General features: G+C 36.4%; 1 non-coding gene across 1 annotated transcript; it reads right to left on the reverse strand.

The window, feature by feature from the left end:
• Positions 1 to 1,850: 1,850 nt before the first annotated feature.
• LOC133091564 (U6 spliceosomal RNA) lies at positions 1,851 to 1,957 on the reverse strand. Its single transcript, XR_009700908.1, has one exon. It is a non-coding gene; the product is annotated as a U6 spliceosomal RNA (small nuclear RNA).
• Positions 1,958 to 10,693: the final 8,736 nt, after the last annotated feature.

Raw genomic sequence — 10,693 nt, forward strand, 5'->3', positions numbered from 1 at the left:
TATTTCTCTTGAAAACCATAATTTTTAAATGATTAAAATACATTCAACCAAATGTCTTATTCAAATTGTTTGGGGAAATATGAGTAAGTGAGTGCTGAATGGTCATGTTTTTGTCTAGCTTCTAATGGTTGCATGCATACATCTCAAAAGGTAAATCTTACTTTAGAAAGTATTTGGTTCAGTTAAGCACTTTTGAATACCCAGGATAAATACAAGTGTGTTTTTAGAGGTTTGAACTTCAGAATATCCAGGCAAACAATGATATTATATACATGTATACTAACTGAATACTGATGTTGGGCAATGTATTGTAAAATTTTTTATAAGAACTCATAAAAATTGATACAGGAATTAGGGAATACATGAAAGAAACCAAGCCTATGAAAATGCTTCTTGGGGCAAAATTTGTACAAACCAGATATTAAGAAAGTATAGAGAATCACAGAGAAGAAGAAATGACCAGAAAAAAGAAAAAAAAAAACAAACTTGTATTTATAGAAAATACAATCTTTCATAAAAAGTATAATGAAGAATTATTGACATTCTTGTTTAAAACACTGGGCATATCAGTAATACATCATGCAAGCTCCTAAGTATAGCTGTGTGCCGATCTTCTCTTTGATTTAATAGGCGAAAGTTAACTCTGCCGTTAAGGTAGAGGGTGAGGATAAAATGAGGGGGAACCGGCTAGCCTCATCCCTAGGTTTTCCAACCTAGGTATGATATCTTCACCATATTAAAAAATATTATATTTAGAAATTAATTGATTTAATATGATTACTTCACAACATTCTACTTTAATCTTCAGAACTTTGCTTTAGACTTTTCAAGTCATACTATTGATGAGTGCTTCCCAACTTTTGTCTACCTAATAAGTTGGATATCATCGTTATGACTGAAAGCAAGGGAATACTTTTTTTTTTCTTACGATGTTTATAGTTTTATTTTATTTAATGTTTTAATTTGTAAATCGTGCCAAAAAATTTCAGAGAGAAATGAAGACAGTTCAGTAGTATGGCATAGAAAGTTAGGATTTTTATCATTTTTATTAAAGTATAGTGGATTTACAATATTATATTAGTTTCAAGTGTACAACCTAGTGATTCAATATTTTTGTAGCTTATACTCCATTTAAAGTTATTACAAAAAAAGTCTATATTTTCCTGTGCTGTACAATATGGTCTTGTTGCTTACTTATTTTATACATTGTAGTTTGTGTCTCTAAATCCCATACCCCATCTTCTCCTCTCCCCTTCCTTCACTCCACTAGTAACCACTAGTTTGTTCTCTAAATATGTGTCTGTTTTGTTACATACAGTTGTTTGTTTTATTTTTTAGATTCCACATATAAATGATAACATAAAGCATTTATCTTTTTCTATCTGATGTATTTCACTAAGCATAATACTCTCTAGGTTCATCCATGTTGTTGCAAATGGCAGAATTGCACTCCTTTTTATGACTGAGTAGTATCCTATTATATATATAAATATATATGTGTGTATATATATATAATGTCTTCTTTATGTATCTGTTGATGGACACTTGGGTCGCTTTAATATCTTGTCTATTATAAATAATGCTGTTATGAACATTGGGGTGCTTATATCTTTTCATATTAGTGTTTTCATTTTTTTCGGATATATACCCAGCAGTGGAATTGCTGGATCATATGGCAGTTCTATGTTTAGTTATCTGAGGAAACTCCATAATGTTTTCCATAGTGTCTGCACCAATGTGCAATACCACTAACAGTGTACTAGAGTTCCCTTTTCTCCACATCCTGGCCAACATTTGTTATTTGTAGATATTTTGATAACAGCCATTTTGATGAGTATGAGGTGATATCTCATTGTGGTTTTTGCTTCACGAATTCGCATGTCATCCTTGGGCAGGGGCCGTGCTAATCTTCTCTGTATTTTTCCAATTATAGTATATGTGCTGCCAAAGCAAGCACTCTCATTGTGATTTTGACTTGCATTTCTCTCATGGTTAGTGATGTTGAGCATTTTTTCATGTGCCTGTTGCCCATCTGTATATCTTCTTTGGAATAATGTCTATTCAGGGCTTCTGCCCATTTTTTTTTTTTAATTGAGTCATATGAGCTGTTTATATGTTTTGGATATTAACCAATTATCAGTCATATCATTTGCAAATATCTTCTCCCATTCAGTAGGTTGTCTTTTTGTTTTGTCAATGGTTTCCTTTGCTATGCAAAAGCTTTTAAGTTTAATTAGGTCCCATTTGGTTTTTTTTGCTTTTATTTCTTTTGCCTTAGGAGACAGATCCAAAAAAATATTGCTACGATTTATGTCAAAGAGTGTCCTGCCTGCATTCTCTTATAGGAATTTTATGTTTTAAGGTCTTACATTTAGGTCTTGACTCCATCTCGAGTTTATTTTTATATATGGTGTGAGGAAATGTTCTAATCTCATTCTTTTACATGTAGCTGTCCAGTTTTCCCAGAACCACTTATTGTCTTTTCTCCATTGTATATTCTTGCCTCCTTTGTCATAGATTAATTGGGAATAAGTGTGTGGGTATTTTCCTGTGCTCTCTATTCTGTTCCGTTGAGCTATATGTCTGTTTTTGTGCTAGTACCATGCTGTTTTGATTACTACTGCTTTGTAGTATAATCTGAAGTCAGGGAGCATGATACCTCCAGCTTTGTTCCTTTTTCTCAATATTGCTTTAGTAATTCAGGGTCTTTAGTGGTTCCATATAACTTTTCAGATTATTTTTTCTAGTTCTGTGGAAAATGCCTCGGGTATTTTAATAGGGATTGCATTAAATCTATAGATTGCTTGGGTAGTATGGACATTTTAACAATATTAATTCTTCCAGTCCAAGAACATGAGATATCTTTCCATTTCTTCATATCATTTTCAAATTTCTTCATCAAAGTTTTATAGTTTTCAGAGTATAGGTCTTTCACCTCCTTGGTTACATTTTTTCCTAGGTATTTTATTCTTTTGATGTGATTGTAAATGGGATTGTTTCCTTAATTTTTCTTTCTCGTAGTTCATTATTAGTGTAGAGAAAAGCATCAGATTTCTGTATATTAATCTTGTATATTGCAACTTTACTGAGTGTATTTATTAGTTTTAATAACTTTTTTGGTGACTTCAGAGTTTTCTATATAAAGTATCATGTCATCTGCAAATAGTGACAATTTTACCTCCTCTCTTCCAATTTGGATGCCTTTCATTTCTTTTTCTTGTCTAATTGCTGTGCTAAGCCTTCCAATATTATGTTAAATAGAAGTGGTGAGGGTGGACATCCTTGTCTTGCTCCTGATTTTAGAGGAAATGCTTTTAGCTTTTCAGCACTAAGTATGATGTTAGCTGTGGGTTTTTCATAGACGGCCTTTATTGTGTTGAGATTTGTTCCCTCTATACCAACTTTGATGAGAGCTTTTATCATAAATGGATGTTGAATTTTGGCAAGTGCTTTTTCTGTGTCTATTGAGATGATTATGCGATTTTTATCCTTTCTTTTGTTAACATGGCATATCACATTGATTGATTTGCAAATATTGAACCAACCTTGTGTCCCTGGAATAAATCCCACTGGATCATGGTGTATGATCCTTTTTTTATAGTTTTGAATTAGATTTGCTAATATTTTTTTGAGAATTTTTGCATCGATATTCATTATTGAGATATTGGCCTGTAATTTTGTTTTTTTCTAATGTCTTTGTCTGGTTTTGGTATTAGGATAATGTTGGCCTCATAGAATGAATTTGGGAGTGTTCGACCCTCTTCAGTTTTTTGGAAGGTTTTGAGAAGGATAGGTATGCTCTTCTTTATGCGTTTGGTAGAATTCCCCAGTGAAGCTATCCAGTTCTGTGCTTTTGTTTTCTGGGAGTGTTTTAATTACAAATTCAATTTCATTACTAGGGGTAGGTCTGTTCAGATTGGCTATTTCTTCTTGATTCAGTCTTGGAAAGTTGGATATTTCTAGAAATTTGTCCATTTCTTATATGTTGTCCAATTTGTTTATGATTTTTTTTATCCCTGTGGTATCTTATTTGTCCTCTTTCATTTCTTATATTGTTTATTTGAGCCCTCTCTCTTTTTTCTTGGTGAACTTGTCCAAATGTTTATCAATTTTGTTTTTTCTTTTCAAAGAACCAGCTCTTGGTTTCATTTATCTTTTCTTTTTTTTTTTGGTCTCTATTTTATTTATTTCTTCTCTGATCATTATTATTTCATTCCTTCTGCTGACTTTTGGCTTTGTTTGTTCTTCTTTTTCAAGTTCCTTTATATACTAATAGGCCAGGATTTTTATTTGAGAGTTTCCTTGTTTCTTGATGTAGGCCTGTATCATTATAAACTTCCCTCTTATTTTATCTCAGTTGCTTTTGCTGCATCCCACAGATTTTGGACAGCTGTGTTCCTATTTTCGTTTGTCTTGAGGTATTTTCTGATTTCCTCTTTGACTCAAATTTTTTCCAGTAGCATGTTTTTTAGCCTCCATGTGTTTGTGCTTTTACTATTTTTCTTTGTGTAAAAGATTTCTATTGTTGTGATCAGAAATAATGCTTGATATAATTTCTATCCTTTTAAACTTGTTGAGACCTTTGGTGGCCTTGCATGTAATCGCTCCTGGAGAATGTTCCACGTGAGTTTGAAAAGAATGTGTACTCTGCTGTCTTTAGGTGGAGTGTCCTTTAGATATCTATTAACCTGACTAGTCTATTGTGTCATTTAAGACCACTGATGCCTTATTGGCTTTCTGTCTTTGATGTAAGACATTGATGTAAGTGGGGTGTTGAAGTACCCTGCTACTATTTATTATAGTCAGTTTATCTCTTTATGTCTTTATTATTTGCTTTATATATTTAGGTGCTCCTGTATTGGGTGTATATATATTGATGAGTATAATATCTTCTTCTTGTATTGATCCCTTTATCATTATATAATGTCCTTCTTTGTCTCTTGTTATAGACTTTGTTTTTAAAGTCTTTTCTGTATCATGTGAGTATTGCTACCCCCACTTTCTTGTCATTGCCATTTGTATGAAATATTTTTTTCCAGCTTCTCACTTTTGTCTGTGTGTGTCTTTAGTTCTGAAGTGAGTATCTTGTAGGCAGCACGTAGATGAGTCTTCTTTTTTTTTTTTTTTTTTAAGAAATGTGTTTTTTTTGTTGTTTTTTTTTTAACTTTGGGTTTATTTATTTATTTATTTATTTATTCATTTATGGCTGTGTTGGGTCTTCGTTTCTGTGCGAGGGCTTTCTCTAGTGGCGGCAAGCGAGGGCCACTCTTCATCGCGGTGAGCGGGCCTCTCATTATCGCGGCCTCTCTTGTTGCGGAGCACAGGCTGCAGACGCGCAGGCTCAGTAATTGTGGCTCATGGGCCCAGTTGCTCCGTGGCATGTGGGATCTTCCCAGACCAGGGCTCGAACCCGTGTCCCCTGCATTGGCAGGCAGATTCTCAACCACTGCGCCACCAGAGAAGCCCCCGTCTTCTTTTTTACCCAATCAGCCACCCTGTGTCTTTTGATTAGAGCATTTAGTCCATTGACATTTAAAGTAATGACTCATAGTTATGTACTTATTGCTATTTTATTTCTTGTTTTCTGTTGTTTTTGTAGTTCTTCACTGTTCTTTTCTTCTTTTAGTTTCCTCCCTTGTGGTTTGATGCTTTTCTTCAGTGGTATGCTTGTATTCCTTTCAGCCTTGTTTTTGTGTATCTATTGTAGGTTTTTGATTTGTGGTTACCATGGGGTTTGTACATGTTGACCTATAACTATATCTATTTGTTTTAAACTGGTAGTCCTTCAAGTTCAAACACTTTCTAAAAGATCTACATTTTTTACTCCCTGCTCCCACATTTTGTGCTTTTGATGTCAGACTTTACATCTTCATGTTTATTCCTTTACTCATTATGTAGTTATACTTGATTTTACAGTTTTTGTCTTTTAATTTTTGTACTAGCTCATTTAAGTCATTGATCCTCATTCTTTACTATATATTTGCCTTTACTAGTGGCATTTTTTCCCTTTCCTACTTACTTCTTGTTCTTGCTTCTTTCTTATTTCTTGTTATAGACTTTTCTTTTCCACCTTGAGAAGACCTTTTAACATTTCTTTTCAGGTCAGTTTAGTATTGATGAACTTTTTCATTTTTGTTTGTCTGAAAAGTTTTTAACTCTCCTTCTCTTCTAAATTATACTCTTGCTAGGTAGAGTATCTTAGGTTGCAGGTTTCTCCCTTTTAGCACTTTGAATATATCATGCCACTCCCTTCTGGTCTTCAAACTTTCTGCAGCAAAATCAGCTGTTAGCCTCATGGGGTGTTGCTTGTATATGTCTCTGTTTTTCTCTTGCTGCCTTTAGAATTTTTTCTTTATCTTTAACTTTTCCATTTTAATTATATGTCTTAATGTGGGTCTATTTGGGCTCATCTTTTTTGGGACCCTCTGTGCTTTTTCTACCTAGATATCTGTTTCCTTCTTCAGGCTTATGATATTCCAGCCATAATTTCATTAAATACATTTTTGATCCCCTTCACTTTCTCTTTTCCTTCTGGGACCCATAAAATGTGATTGTTTGTGTACTCGATGTTATCCCAAAGATCCCTTAAACTGTTCTAATTTTTTAAATTTGTTTTTCTTTTTGCTGTTCTGACTGGGTGATTTCCATTATTCTATCTTCCAGATCACTTATGCATTCTTCTGTATCACCTAGTCTGCTTTTCATTCCTTGTAGTGTGTTTTTCATTTCAGTTATTCTTCAGTTATAACTAGTACTTTTTTATGTTTTAGTTCCTTGTTAAACTTCTCACTGTGCTCATCTATTCTTTTCCCTAATTCAGTTAGCATTCTTACTACTAATGCTTTGAATTCTTTACTGGTAAATTGTTTATTTCTGTTTCATTATTTGCTTTTCCAGGGGTTTTCTCTTGCTCTTTCAATTGAGACAAATTCTTCTCATTTTTCTTATCTTTCTCTGTCTCTGAAATTAAGTGAAACAGTTACCTATGGTGGTCTTGAAGGGTGTCCTTATGTTGGAGCATCCCTATATAGTTTACATGTGCCCAGTGGCTTTGGTGGGAGAGCTGGATTTGATGAGAACACAAGTCACATCTTTCCTCATGGTGTGCTGGCAGCTATCACCTTGGTAGGAGGTGGAGCTGGAGATGGAGGCATACCCCCAGACTCAGGTGTGAAGTGGCACTTTCCCTCTGCTTAGTGGCCTTCACAACCCTATCAGGGGTAGGGTCGGGTCTCAAGTTGCTGGAGCAGAAATGCTGAGAGTTGGGTCCAAGCTAGCTCAGTTCTCTTTTAGTGTGTGCTCTTCCGCCTCCCAGCACTGGCACCCTCATCCCAGAAGAAAGCAGTGCTGGAGCAAGAGGAGCTGGTATTGATGTGAAAACTCGGTCTCCGTGCACTGATGCTGAATTGAATCTCAGAGACAGAGTTTTGGGTGAAGTAGAAAAAAGTAGCTTTATTGCTTTGCCAGGCTTGTGCCCTCAAAAACTGTCCCCACCCAGGGGGATTTGGTGAGGAGTTATATGGCAATGGTTCAAGGGCCGGGTTGCTGATAAGGATCAGGGTGTGTGCAGCACCTGCATTCCTTTAATCTGGCCTCAGGCAACTCCTAATCAGCTTCTGTGGTTCTTGATGTTATCAAAATGTGGTCTTCTCTCTGGAATGAAGAATGCTTCATCAAGTAGTTAACGTCTTCCATTTGTTGGGGGTTTTAGTTCTGTAGAAAAGCTCAAACATATTATTATTTGTATCCATTGAGGTAGAACCAGGATCCTGTCCCAAGGCTGCACTGTTTTTTCTTGGCTGCTCCTACCTTGTCTCTGCATCCCCTCCCTTCCCTGACTGGCAACTGTTTGAACCTGCCCTTTGAAACTCAGGGAAGGTCATGGAGGCTGAAGTCTGTTTCCTACAAAGAAGAAACGGGGGACACAGAAAGGCTTCCATGCCCAGGAGCCCCACAGGGTCCTGCTCAGTTTCACTACTGGGTATTTGGTGAGGGTTGGGGTGCAGGCTGTACTGGTTGGGATGCCATCAGGGATCCACACTGCCTCTGGTATGCCTCCTGTGCAATTGCCAGTAGTGGCTGCCCCCTCCCTGCTCAGAACTGCTTACAGTTTGAGCTGCCTCAGCGTCTCATGGCTGAGCTTTCTCCTCAGTTGTCACAGCATTCATTTCACTGTGGGGCTGCAACACAAGGCCAGCAGGGCTAGAGTGTTTGTCAGCCCAGGCTGGGGTGCACGCTGGGTCCATCACAGGAAATCAGTCATTTACTCACAGGGTTTCAATCCACCCTCTCCACCCTGTTTCAGGAGCAAGAAAGCCTTCATGCACTCCTCACAAGTGGAATCTAGGCTTCTCGCAGTACTCCTGTTAGTCCACCAGCCCTCCAGTCAGCCAAGGGGGATTGTCTTCCCCTTGTCAGACCCCAGGGCTGTGGCACCCAATATGTGGCTTGAACCATTCACTCCCCAGGAAAGTTCTCTGCCCATGTAATCTCCTTTTTCTTCTGAGTCCCATCCCAGGGGCACAGATTGTGACCTGATTGGTTTTCTTCCCTTCTGATCCAATTCCATGTGGATCTTTCTTATAGCCTAGGTTGCGCAGGAGTCTTTCTGCCAGACTCCACTTAGTTTTCAATGAGAATTGTTCCACATGTAGATATATTTTTGATGTGTTCCTGGGAGGAGGTGAGTTTTATGTCCTCCTACTCTGTCATCTTAATTTGACACTGGGAATGATTTTGCATATGTTAGTAAGCCCTTTTAAACTATTAGTGACTTCTTATATATGAACCTAGGCCAAACCACTGTAAAAATTCATGGGCTCACAACATATCTTAGATTTCACATCTTAAGCTCAGAGCTCAGAACTTGGCCTATAATCTTGGTAGCCACATCTGTGTACCAAGTTGATTTTACCTCATCAGAGAGTGAGTGACTGAACTGTGTTCAGTACTGTAATTACAGCTTTGAGCAGGCATGTCCTTCCTGTACAAGGCTATTTAGCAAAAAACACTGAGCAGAGAGACAGGGTCACCTACTGAGATAAGCAAAGATCAAGTAAAAGGCACTGACTGGATCAAATGCTAACCTTTGCAGAGATCTTGTTTCTTGAATATTTGTGCAACTTCATTAATTCCTGCATAAAAAATGTTATTTATATACTACAAGAACACTCTTCTGGGTACTGGTAAAGAATAAAAAGACTAATAAGACATGGTTCATGTCCCTAGGGAACATAAATAGAAATAAATAGAGGTAAGCATTAGCAAGTAGTGTAATTAGACAAGTATAATTTTGGTAAGCCATCTTTACAGAAGAAATTAGAAAAAGATATTAAGACTAAACGTTCTATGCTAAGTGTTATGTGAATTATGTATCAAGAACAATACTTAAGAAGGGAGTGGTAGGACATATTTAAAGTGATGAAAGGGAAAAACCTACAACCAAGATTACTCTACCCAGCAAAGATCTCATTCAGATTTGATGGAGAAATTAAAACCTTACAGACAAGCAAAAGTTAAGAGAGTTCATCACCACCAAACCAGCTTTACAACAAATGCAAAAGGAACTTCTCTAGGTAGGAAACACAAGAGAAGGAAAAGACTCACAATAACAAACCCAAAACAATTAAGAAAATGGTAATAGGAACATACATATCGATAATTACCTTAAATGTAAATGGATTAAATGTTCCAACCAAAAGACACAGACTGGCTGAATGGATACAAAAACAAGCCCCGTATATATGCTGTCTACAAAGACCCACTTCAGAGCTAAGGACACATACAGACTGAAAGTGAGGGGATGGAAAAAGATATTCCATGCAAATGGAAATCAAAAGAAAGCTGGAGTAGCAATTCTCATATCAGACAAAATAGACTTTAAAACAAAGACTATTACAAGAGACAAAGAGGAACACTACATAATGGTCAAGGGATCAATCCAAGAAGAAGATATAACAATTGTAAATATTTATGCACCCAACATAGGAGCACCTCAATACATAAGGCAAATACTAACAGCCATAAAAGGGGAAATCAACAGTAACACGATCATAGTAGGGGACTTTAACACCCCACTTTCACCAATGGACAGATCATCCTAAGTGCAAATAAATAAGGAAACACAAGCTTTAAAAGACACATTAGACCAGATAGACTTAATTGATATTTATAGAACATTCCATCTAAAAACAACAGAATACACTGTCTTCTCAAGTGCTCATGGAACATTCTCCAGGATAGATCACATCTTGGGTCACAAATCAAGCCTCGGTAAATTTAAGAAAATTGAAATCGTATCAAGTATCTTTTCCGACCACAACACTATGAGACTAGATATCAATTACAGGAGAAAAACTGTAAAAATACAAACACATGGAGGCTAAACAATATGCTACTAAATAACCAAGAGATCACTGAAGAAATCAAAGAGGACATCAAAAAATAACTAGAAACAAATGACAATGAAAACACGATGACCCAAAACCTATGGGATGCAGCAGAAGCAGTTCTAAGAGGGAAGTTTATAGCAATACAATCCTACCTCAAGAAACAAGAAAAATCTCAAACAACATAACCTTCCACCTAAAGCAATTAGAGAAAGAAGAACATAAAAAACCCAAAGTTAGCAGAAGGAAAGAAATCATAAACATCAGATCAGAAATAAATGAAAAAGAAATGAAGGAAACAATAA

Source organism: Eubalaena glacialis, chromosome 4, assembly GCF_028564815.1.
Source record: "Eubalaena glacialis isolate mEubGla1 chromosome 4, mEubGla1.1.hap2.+ XY, whole genome shotgun sequence".
Lineage (NCBI taxonomy): Eukaryota > Metazoa > Chordata > Mammalia > Artiodactyla > Balaenidae > Eubalaena > Eubalaena glacialis.